Raw genomic sequence first — 12117 nt, forward strand, 5'->3', positions numbered from 1 at the left:
AACCAAAAAGTAGAAAACCAATACAAACACCTCAACTTTTATTTGTCTTTAAATATTGAGACCTATAGAAATGCATACACATAGCAAATTGCTGTATTATAATTACAGGCAATAAGCATTATATTTTGTTCAGATTATCATAAATTATTAATGCGCTTTGTCATGGTATGCTAAAGGACAAAAAAATTACATAAAAGCTAAAAGGAGAATTCAGTTGTTAACCTTACAATTTGAGATGAATAGTATACAAAAAATGTATATGTGGTGTTTCTGTTTTTTGATTATTCTGTCCTATAAGACTTGGTATATCATATTAAGTATGACAGCAAAACTATGTTATGTTCTCCACCTGTGAAAATCAACTGTATATTTTGTTGTTGTGTTTTTGTATTTGTTTTTCATTTTCTAACATATAAGTTTATGTGTAAATAAAGTATAATTTCTTGCAGAATATCTCCATATTTCCGTTCATAGTGCAGGCTTCCCAACTGAGGCACAGTGTAGTAAGTCACTGATATGAATTGTTACTAAAATAATTAAGTCCTAACTGAGGGAGTTAAAAACTTTAAAAATGACTTCAGGAGACAATAAGTTAGTCAGAATCTGAAACATATTAAATAGATTCAATCCTACAATTTTGCTTCACATGCACATTCAGAAACCAGAATCAGAGGAGAAATTTCATACATGCAGATGAGCACTTGTGAACAACTCACAAAATAAATGCTATTTAGTCTGAAAAGCCTTGTGATTTGGGAACCAATCTACTAGATAGATGCCAAATTAGCTGATAATTGCCCTAGGCTGAAACTAGCCATACTGTCTGGTACTGATAAGTACTTGAAAAATAACATTTTCATAATTGCATGAATCTCTATTAAATGAAATAAACCTGTAAAAATCATAGAAACACCAAAAACCAAACATATTGCTAATGCAAATTAGTCCTTTGTTAGAGAATAATATCTTTTTTTAACATTGCTTAAAGCAATTCAATTGAAAAGCTAAATCCACAATTATACTGCATGTTATGCTTGGATAATGTCTCCATTCACATAGCCCATGCTTTGTCCACACATGGATGCTAAATTGTGGCAATGTGTGTGGGTAAAGGAGTTTATAAGATAAATTATTGTTAATCCTTGGCATCCAGAAAAATAATTGGTTTTGCTAAGCATCGGACAAAAATCATTTGTAGTGTCTTCTGTCCACTGTACTACTGAAGATTAGGTCTTCCTCAGAATACCTATAAAGTCCAATTTCCTATAGCCTTTCTATCATATATTTTGTTCTTATTACAATGAAAATGCATATAGACATAATTCTATTGCCTTCAGTTCCTGGGAAATTTCTCAGAAATATAAACTTGTCACTATAGGCAATTATTAGTCACCTACAGAAAATATTATGGATATATATTTGAAAATTAGAGAAGCAAAAATGAATCATAAGCTTTTACAGTTTACAGAAGTGTTCACAATTTCTACTACCATATTGCCTTATTTTTCTCATGCAACTTCTATGTCCACTGCCAGTACCTCACTTCTAGTATAACTTTCTTTTGAGTCAAATAATTGATTTTAAATTAAAAGAATACATGCAAGTGAATTTATTTAAAAATAAGACCATGTAGCTATCAGCATATAGATTAACTTATTTACAGAAGGTACCATTTTTTAAATATCCATGAATATATAAATATCTATGATCATATAATTGGTTTGTAGGGAAACAAAGCAAATTTCTTTGTCAGGGTGGAGTCAGAGATACTTACACAGCATATTTCATTAACATAAGAAGTCAAGTTAATTTGAAACTTTAACTTTGATAACTAAAATAATATTAAGCTATATTATCCCCATGGCTATAAAAAATAAGTAGATTATATGATGTAACAAAGATGGAATTATAGATAATCTAACATCAAATTTGAGGTTTAAGTACAGTTATTATCAGAAACAAAGAAAAGAATGGTGTCCCCTGGTGAGGTTCTTTGAACCTAAAAAAAAAAAAAAAAAAACTCCACAATTTTTAATGATTACAAATCTGTAAGATTGATAGCATTAGAAAACACTTCTTGTTCTCAATTTCACCACTGTTACTTTTCTACAAGGAAATTCTGTTATCCCACATTTAATAACTCAATATATGGCATTGACTCACCTCAGTAAATCATAAAAACGAAAAGCATCAATAACAGAATTATATTCCCGTATTCAGTCCTACTTCAGTTTCCAAGTTGTCCAGAAGTTAGCCTCTGATTGCCTTCCAGTGCTATTATCTGCTGCTATCTATGAAAAAGGTATTGATAGAGAAGATGAGGTATGAGGAAGATGAGGCAGAACCTTACTTTATCAATTCTTTGTAAAGGTAAGAGATAAGAGACTAAGGAATTTTGTTATCACTTTAGTAAGATTTTTTATTCCAGTGATTCTTTCACGGTGGTAATTCTATGGTAGGTATGAAAAAAGGAAGGGACAAATATAGAATCACCTGTCAAGCTTTTAATTTATTCATGCCTACATGTCTGCCAGATTGTTAAATCCAGATCTTCAGAGTACAAGAGACTATGTACTCCTATCTTGAGTGACTATACATGAAGTCTAATTTCTTTTTAGTTATGTCAGTTTCTTTTTATATTTTGAAGATATATTATTAGACAAACACATTCTTGTTAAATAATTCCAGATGATCACCCATTTATCATTAACTATATCCTTCTTTATTTCTTGCATTAAAATTCACCTTCTCTGATACGTGTATTTACACCAGCTTGCTTTTGGTTTTGAGTTTGTATAACATAACTATTTCCAAAACTACAACTTCTAATTTTCCACAGTTCTTTGCCCCTACATTTCAGATGTTTCTTTTATAAGCAACATTTAGAGATTTAAAGAAAAAAAATGTGTTTCAGTCTAGTCTGAAAAATCTTTGTCTCACAATTGGAATAGTTAGCTCATTTACATTTAAATTAATTACCGATATTTGGGTTTATAATGACCACATTATAATCTGTTTCCTATTTACCTGTTTTCTGTTAATTATGTTCTACTTTGTCTTCTTTTTAAATAATCAAATGCTTTTTATTATTACATTTACCTTCATCGGTTGTACATTATTTTATTATTATTTTAGTATATACCCAAGAATTTACAATAAGCATATTTGAATTGTTGCAGTTAAATACACATTAGTATTTTTAACAACTCATAGAAATACATATTCTAATCTAATATATTAGAACACTTTAACTCTATTTACCCCTTTTTGTATGCAGTTGTCATTTTTACTATATATAGGTATATATTATATAAACTTAAGACCCATTTACATTTACCTAAATACATATTCCAGTACTCTTTATCATGCCGTACATTTTTGTTTTGTTATTGGAAATAATTTTCCTTCTCCCAAGGAAAATCCTTTTTTTTTAAAGTTTATTTATTTTGAGAGAGAGAGAGAGAGCACAGAGAAAGGGCAGAGAGTGAGGGAAAGAGAGAAAGCAGGCTCCACACTACCAGTGCAAAGCCTGATGTGGGGCTCGATCCCACAAACCATGATATCATGACCTGAGCTGAAATCAAGAGTCAGACACTTAACCAACTGAACCACATGGGTGCCCCCCTCCATTTGTTTTTTGTACTGAGATAATGCTATGACAAACTGGTAGAGGGGGGAAAAAAGAATAAATATCTTTATATCACCTTCACTTCTGAATTCTAGTTTGGGAGTTGCCTCCCCTGAAAGGGAAGGTTGTACTCTCCTGAAAGTAATTTGCTTATAAGACTTTTGCTAGGAAGTGTTCTCAGGAAGAACACTTGAGGAGGAACAAATAAAAAGACTGGCAGAGGAAGAAGTTAACCGGCATTACAGTGGTTAGAATTACCTCAGTAAATCCAACAGGGGCTCTGGCCCTGAAATGGTGATTATAGCCATCCCTAATTGAAGCAAGTGAAATTAGTATTTGCTTACCCCTACCAACCAGTTATTGGATATGGGCTGTTCCTGGTAAGGTAGGATAAACTTGGATAAGATCATCCATCTGGACAGTGTACCACAGCAATCACTCCAACAGCTGCTTTCAGCAATCTACATTTGTTGTTCTGTAGTTTTCTAGTTTCTGTTGTTGGGTTGAGGTATCAGCAATAAGTCTTACTGCAGGTTCTTTATTTTACTTTTTTTAAGTTTATTTTGAGAGAGAGATGGTGGGGAAGGGCAGAGAGAGACAGAGGGAGGAAATCCCAAGCAGGTTCCATGCTCAGCACAGCGCCTGAGGAGGTGGCTCCATCTCACAGACCAAGAGATCACTATCAGAGCCACATCAACAGTTGGACACTACCGACTGAGCCATCCAGATACCCCATTATTGCAGTTTCTTTAAGGATGTCTTTACCTCAAATTACCTTTAAGATTTTCTACTTGCTCGCAACTTTACTTTGTAATAAGCTGTTTTTAATTTTTTTATTTATCCAGTTTAGGGGTAATAGGGCTTCCTAAATATGTGTCTTCATAACTTTCATCAGCTTTTGAAAATTATTGACTATTACCTCTTTAAAGATTGTTTTTCCTCCTCCTTTTCTCCTTCTGGGATTCCAATTGCTCATACATTAATATTTATATAATTTTCCATATATTTCTTGTATGTCTTTCTCAGTTTTCTAATTATTTTTTCTTTCCATGCCTCAGTATGGACATTTTGTAGCAATCTATCTTTAAATTTAGCAATTTTCTCTTCAATTGTGCCCAATAGGTTAGGCCATTCTATTTAGTTTTTACCATTTTTTTTTTGTATTTTTCCTTTCTATAACTTTTAGTCCTAGTGAAATTCTCCACCATTTTGTTTTCCAGCATATAATGGTGTTTTGATCATGCCATGATCACAGAGATTTTTCAGTGGAGACTTTCCTAGGCCTTTCTCTCTTCTACAGAGCAAACTGCCACTTACATATAATCCCAGGTTGCTTGCCAACTAACTGGAGCATAATACCTTAAAAAGAGCCCTTGAGATTAAATTACTAAGTGATTGTTGTAATTCTTCATTTTAAACCAAAGTTATAGCCAGTTTTAATAACAAAAGGTATGAGTCTGAGATGGTTTGAGGTCAGAAGGGTATCCTCTGCCTTGGTACTTGGGACAAGCTCATATACAAATATTACTCTTTGAGAACCCTTCTCATGCATGTCTATGAATATAATCATTGAAATTTTAACCATTTCCCAAAATATCTTTGTAGAAAACATTTTAATAGCCATAAAAAAGTGTTCTTTTTGGACCATTAGATCAGGAGAGTAATGGCACTCCCCATGTCCATCAAGACATGAGTTCTTGAATCTTAATTCAACTCTTTTTTTTAGCTTGCCTCTCTCTTTAACTATGTACCTGTGAACTGGATGTCTTTTGCATTTACCTTTTTGTTCAGTTAACTTTGTCAAAATAATGTCATTTAAAAAACAATAAAATATTTGTGGGTACAACACTAAAAGCATTTATTCTTACGTATCTGCACGCCTGCTAGACTTTGTCTGTTGTAAGCTAGATTTGTTTGCAAGGCTCTCTTTGTGCGAAATTTGATTAGTAGGCTATGGCAGTTCTGCTTCCCATGTCTCTTCTCTTTTTTAGACTAGTTGTCTGGGACATGGCTGTCTGGGACATGTTAGTTTCACAATGATGGTGGAAGTGTAAGAGAGCATACAGAGATGTATATGATGTTTTAAATCCTATTTTTAGAACTGCCTACTGATGCAAGTCACATGGCCAGACCAAAGTCAAAGAGTGAGAAGTTAAACCCCATCCTTTCAATGGGGAGAACTGCAAAGTAATAACATGACAAAAGTTGTGGATTTGGGGAGGATTAAAGAATGGAAATCAATAGTGAATGTACACCTTCCTTCCACGACTCTGTAGTTTTTATTTCTCTCATCTACTTGAAGAGATTAGAACTATTTCATTGCTCAGGCAACAAATGGTACTTTGAGTCTCTTTATTTTTTACATTTTTAGTGAATCAGAGAAATTTGTCTTATCGTCCATATGCTATTAAACTTTCAGGGGTTTATTTTAATATAAAATAGATTTATAGCTAGGAGATGGTTATGCCTGGTAAAATTAATAGAAACATAACATATACAGTCTAAAGTCATTAAAAATTTATATTGACTGATTTGCAAAATTTGTCTTATTTCCTTGTAGTTACATGTTTATGATATTAATTGAAAACTATTTCTAAGTACTGGGAAGATTTAAAAAATATGTTGTCTATGAACATCCTTAATAATTTGTCTTTCCTTGCTCCTCCAGTAAGAATAAATTCCCATCACCCTCATGATCTTTCCTAATCATATATTTAGTTTCTAAAAATTGCTGCTATTGAAATGAGAATGCATGTTTTCCATGCATATCAGCTGATTTCCACTTTAGATGCTGCATAGCATCTATTATGCTCTTAATTCAATAATATGCCCTTAATTCATTTAAAATTATTGAACATGACATCAATATTGTGTGTGCACATATGTGTGCATATTCTTCTTATTGTCTTCCATACCACCACAACTATACTGAGATTTTCCAGTGTGGGAAGTCATGCTAGTTACTACAGATCCACAGAGCCATGGTGAAATAGAAGGCCATAAAACAGAATCCCCTCGACAGTCTTGACCTCCAAATGTAATTTCAGCAATAAAACTATTGAAATAAGCACTTTAGTTAAATGTTGTAATATCATCTTACTTAAAAGTAACACTAATAATGCACTTACGTTGAATTGCTCTTTAAAAAGAGCTGCAGAAGAAAAATATTCCTAATTTTAAATAGGGTAAATTTTACTTTTCAAAACTCACTGTGTCTTTGTCACAGATTAAAAACATGTGGTACTACTTATAATTTAAACTCAATATAAAATTTAACTGCATCTTTCTGATATATTTAGCTTCTTTGTCAGTTATCTTCCCTTATTCAGATGGACAAACTGAAGAAGTATATAAATTCTCCCAATTCAAACAAATGAGAAGCTAAATATAAATAACAAATTATCCCTGTCCTGTGTGGGTTATTTTAAAAGCAACTAGAAATATAAATATTGAATTAATAAAGAAGAAAACTACAGCAATTATTTTTTTATTCTGAGGACTTTTACATTCCACACAGGCATTAAAACTTTGCATGTGGAATTTGTCAGCAAGAGAATTCAATTATATTGAATAACTTAAAAATGCTGTTCTCTTCAATGTTATTTGTGTACTGAAGCTTATATTTGAAAAATAATTTGCTTATATTTAACCCTTTGTTAATCTTGTTTTTTCATGCCACAATTCAGTAACATAATGTGAATGAAGGCAGAGATAATCTTAATTAGCACTAGAGAACATACATATATAGACGTATGTTATTCATTATTTAATATTTATATTATTCATTTTTTAAAAATATCATTTGCCTCTCTCAATATACAAATGGATATTTGGGTGATTTTTATATTTAATTCTAATTTTTTAATTCATTACTCAAAGACAACTTATTTAATAGCAATTTTAGAAAAAAATAAACACTGTGCTAAGATACTTTCCTTAGAATGCATTTTTGAAGCTTTTAATCATGATTTTTTTTTTCCTCCATGATTTACACCTTCAGGACAACTGTCTTCAGAGTCTTCACACAAGAGTTATATTTGTTTACATACACAAGTCAAATTTTGGAAGGACACTTCCAAACTCATTCTATGAGGCCAGCATTATCTTGATTCCAAAACCAGACAAAGACCCACTTAAAAGGAGAACTACAGATCAATTTCCCTGATGAAAAAGGATGAAAAAATTCTCAACAAGATACTAGTAAATTGAATCCGACAGTACTTTAAAAGAATTATTCACCATTATCAAGTGAAATTTATTTCTGGGCAACAAGGTGGTTTAATATTCGCAAATCAATCAACATGATACACCACATTAATAAAAGAAAGGATAAGAACTATATGATTCTCTCAATAGAAGCAGAAAAGCATTTGACAAAATACAGCATCCAGTCTTGAAAAACAAACAAAAAATAAAACCTCAACAAAGTAGGGATAAATGGAACATATCTCACCTCATAAAGGCCATATACGTAAGACCTGTAGCTAATATCATCCTCAATGGGGAGAAACAGATTTTCCTCTATGATCAGGGATGTTCACTCTCACCATTGTTATTTAACATAGTACTGGAGGTTCTAGCCTCAGCAATCAGGCAACAAAAAGAAATAAAATGCATCCAAATCAGTAAGGAAGAAGTCCAAATTTCACTCTTCACAGACAACAAGATACCCTAAGTAGAAAACCCAAAAGACTCCACCAAAAATATTGCTAGAACAGGCACACAAATTCAGTAAAGTTGCAGGATACAAAATCAATGTACAGAAATCTGTTGCATTTCTATGCACGAATAATGAAGCAGCAGAAAGAGAAATCAAAGAATTGATCCCATTTATAACTTCACCAAAACCCATGTTACCTAGGAATAAACATAACCAAAAAGGTAAAAGATCTGCTCTCTGAAAACTATGGAACACTTATGAAAGAAATTGAAGAGGACACAAAGAAATGGAAAAATATTCCATGCTCATGTATCGAAAGAACAAATATTGTTAAAATGTCTAAACAACCCAAAAGCAAGCTATACATTTACTACAATCCCTATCAAAATACCACCGGCAGTTTTCACAGAACTAGAACAAATAATCCTAAAATCTTCATGGAACCACAAATGATCCTGAATAGACAAAGCAATCTTGAAAAAGAAAAGCAAATATGGAGGCATCACAATTCTGGACTTGAAGCTATATTACAAAGCTGTAGTCATCAAGACAGTATGGTACTGGCACAAAAACAGATACACAGATCAAATTAACCAAATTAATCTGGGAGACAGTCCAGGTGAAATACAGATAAAACTGGAATTCTTTTTTATCTCTACCCAAGAAACATACATTTTAATTGGGGGAAAAATAATCATTTGCCATTTCAAGTGATTCCATTTAAGGACATTGTTTGGAATGGTATAGATTTATTAATTCTAACCTGAAAACAACAAAGAAAGTGTCTTAATACAAACTGCCACATTTCTAACTGAATACATTGAGTAAGACATTGAAGATTTTGGGTTTAGAGTATACCTACAATACATCATTTTAGAATTAATACAAAATTCGTGATGTAATGTTATTAATTTTTTCCAGAGATTAAAATATGGAGAATCAAACTAAATATTCCAGATTCATACAACTGGTAAGAGGAACAGTCTGAGATCACTCACGTGTCTTTTAAGCCTGATTCCATGCTCTAAATAATGTACTACATAACATCCATTAAAAGGATACATGTTTGGGTAGGGAAAAAAATCTTAATTAAATGATTGTATAGTAAACCTTTTACATGGGTTTCATTTTCACAACAACCTTTCCAGGATTTGTCCTTATTTCTTCTTCTAGATTCATGAATCTGGAAGATATTAAGGACTTTGTCCAGCTAAGCTCATAGCACAGCCATGTAACAAACACAGGTTTCCTAGCCACAAGGGCCCTGTATTTTCCCACATTCTGTGCTTATCATTTGTTCCATTTATAACATGGAAACTATACATCTTCCTCAAATTAGAGACAAATAAGGTAGCTGGCACTTTTGAAGAAGACTTCATATTTTTTTAAAAAATCAACATTCTTCCTCCCAGTAATTTGGAATGACAGTGTATACTGGAAAAGTCTTTGGGATGCTAGGTATGATTTAGTGGATGTGCCAGACTGTTTAATTATCCACTTCTTGTAGGACACTTTGTTTCCAGTTCGGTGCTCTTATAAATAAATCTGCTACCCTGAGCATAAGGCACAGGTTTATGAATGGACGCAAGACTTCATTTTTGTGACACAAATGCCCAGGATTATAATCTCTGGGTCATATGGTAAATTATATACTTACTTTTTAAAGAAATTGCTAATTTTTTAGAGTGACTGTATTATTTTACCTGTCCCATAAGCAATGTATGACTAGTTGATTTCTCCACATTCTCATCAGCATTTGGTACTGTCACTATTTTTTTTATTTCAAGGTGTTCCAACATGTGAAATGGTCTTAATCTGTATTTTCTGAATGGTTAGTGATGTTTCATTTTTCATATGAAAATGTTTCAAATGAACACTTTTCATATGCTCATTTACTATCTTGTATCTTAATTAGTGAAATATATATTCCTTTTTCCCATTTTCTAATTTTTTTTTTACTGGGTTGGAAGAATTCCTTATTCTAGATATGAGTCTGTTGTCATATATATGGTTTGCAAGTACTTTCTCCAAGTCTGTATCTTGTCTTTATATCATCATGGCAGAGCAATTTTTTTTTTAATTTTAATAAAGTCCAACTTACTGATTTTATATATGAATTAAATTTTAAATCTGAAAATTCCATACTGAGTCCTAGGTCCTAAAAATGTTCTATGTTTTCTTCTAAAAGTTTTATAGTTTTATATTTCACACTTAAATCTATGATTTATTTGCATTTTTATGTACGTGGTGTGAGATGTAGTTGAAGGTCCATGAAGGCCCAGCTGCTTTCTCTATTCATTATTTTCAGGCTTTTTTTTTTTCTCAATGTGTTTGGCTTTCAATAATTTTTATTAATATGTCTTTCGGTTTACTAATCTTTTCATCTGTAATATCTATTCTAATAGTAAACCCATCCAGCATATTGTATTTTTTTTATGTTTGTTTTTTGAGAGAGAGAGACAGAGTGTGAGCTGAGGAAGGGCAGAGAGAGAGGGAGACACAGAATCGGAAGCAGGCTCCAGGCTCTGAGCTGTCAGCACAGAGCCCCATGTGGGGCTGGAACTCACGAACAGTGAGATCATGACCTAAGCTGAAGTCAGATGCTTGATTGACTGAGCCCAAGCAACCCCAGCATGTTTTTAATCTCAGCTTTGTAGTTTACATCTCTAGAAGTTTGATTTGAGTCATTGTTACATCTTTCATGTCACTACTTGACATGGTCAGTCTTTCTTCTAGCTTCTTAAACATATGGGATCATTAGAATAACAGTTGTGCTTGTCTAATAATTATATATTATCTGCTTCAGTTCTAGATTTTTTAGATTGGTTGATTTGTCTCTTCATTTTCAATGGTGATTTTCTGCTTCTTTGCGTGACTGGTGTGGTTAAAATGGTTTATTCCAGAAGATCTGGAAATAGCCTGAGCTGTTTAAAGAGATGTACTGGCCTGATAGAAATTCTTGGACAAAGCTTGAAATGTACTGATTAATGATGTCGTTTTATAATTTTGGGTCCGACTCAGGTTTCAAAGTGTGTTTTTGTTTGTTTGCTTGTCTTTTAACCAGCTTAGCAACAATGTTTGCTGATAAAATCATGATTGGTGGTTTGTACCTGGTTTTGGCAAGATCCTCAGAGGTTTGAAGCTGGCAGGAATATGGCCAGCTGCATATATAAGGTCCAGATTTACACTCCATTCTGGACTCCCTATATATGAGGTGTCCTGTGCACATGATAGTGATTCCTACAGAGAGAGAAAACACATTCTATAAACCACTGTAGTGGGTGGACAATTGGATTCTGCTTCTGCAAAACCCTGTTGGGACCCAGTTTTTAGCGGTGATGCATATTCTTACTTTAATGCTGTTGTATTCTATACATTTCTTGCAATAAACGTGAAGCACATAAGCATTGCTATTTTGGGTCTTAAGACTCTTCTTTCACAGTTGAAGTCTGATTTACTGCCACAGTTTGTGCACCTGATAATTTTTTTATCAGATGTCAGACATTAAAATTTTACCTTGCTGGATAGGGGATATTTTTGCACTCCCATACATATTCATGAGCATTGTTCAGAAATGTAGTCATATTACCTAAAACAATTTGATCCTTTTGTTTCTTGCTACCAGCTTTTTAAGCCAGGACCAGAGCACCATTTAGTCTGGGGCTAAGTTTCCCCCACCATTGAAACAAAACTATTCAGAATGCTCTACCCGATGGCCTATAAATTACTGTTCTGCACTTCAGCTATTCTAAAGACATGGTCTACCTTGCCCTGTACGAGACTTGAGGATTGGTTCTCTAATTCTTTCAGGTGTTTCTTTCACCAGTCT

General features: G+C 32.9%; 1 long non-coding RNA gene across 3 annotated transcripts in view; it reads right to left on the bottom strand.

Moving 5' to 3' along the window:
* LOC122231524 overlaps positions 1-12117 on the bottom strand; it is a 246810-nt gene that overhangs the window by 97085 nt on the left and 137608 nt on the right. For all 3 annotated transcript variants that reach the window (XR_006208763.1, XR_006208759.1, XR_006208760.1), the window contains one exon: positions 2164-2291. This is a non-coding gene — a long non-coding RNA (uncharacterized LOC122231524). The remainder of the gene's footprint in view (positions 1-2163; positions 2292-12117) is intronic.

The sequence above is a fragment of the Panthera tigris genome, chromosome A1 (genome assembly GCF_018350195.1).
Source record: "Panthera tigris isolate Pti1 chromosome A1, P.tigris_Pti1_mat1.1, whole genome shotgun sequence".
NCBI classification, from domain to species: domain Eukaryota; kingdom Metazoa; phylum Chordata; class Mammalia; order Carnivora; family Felidae; genus Panthera; species Panthera tigris.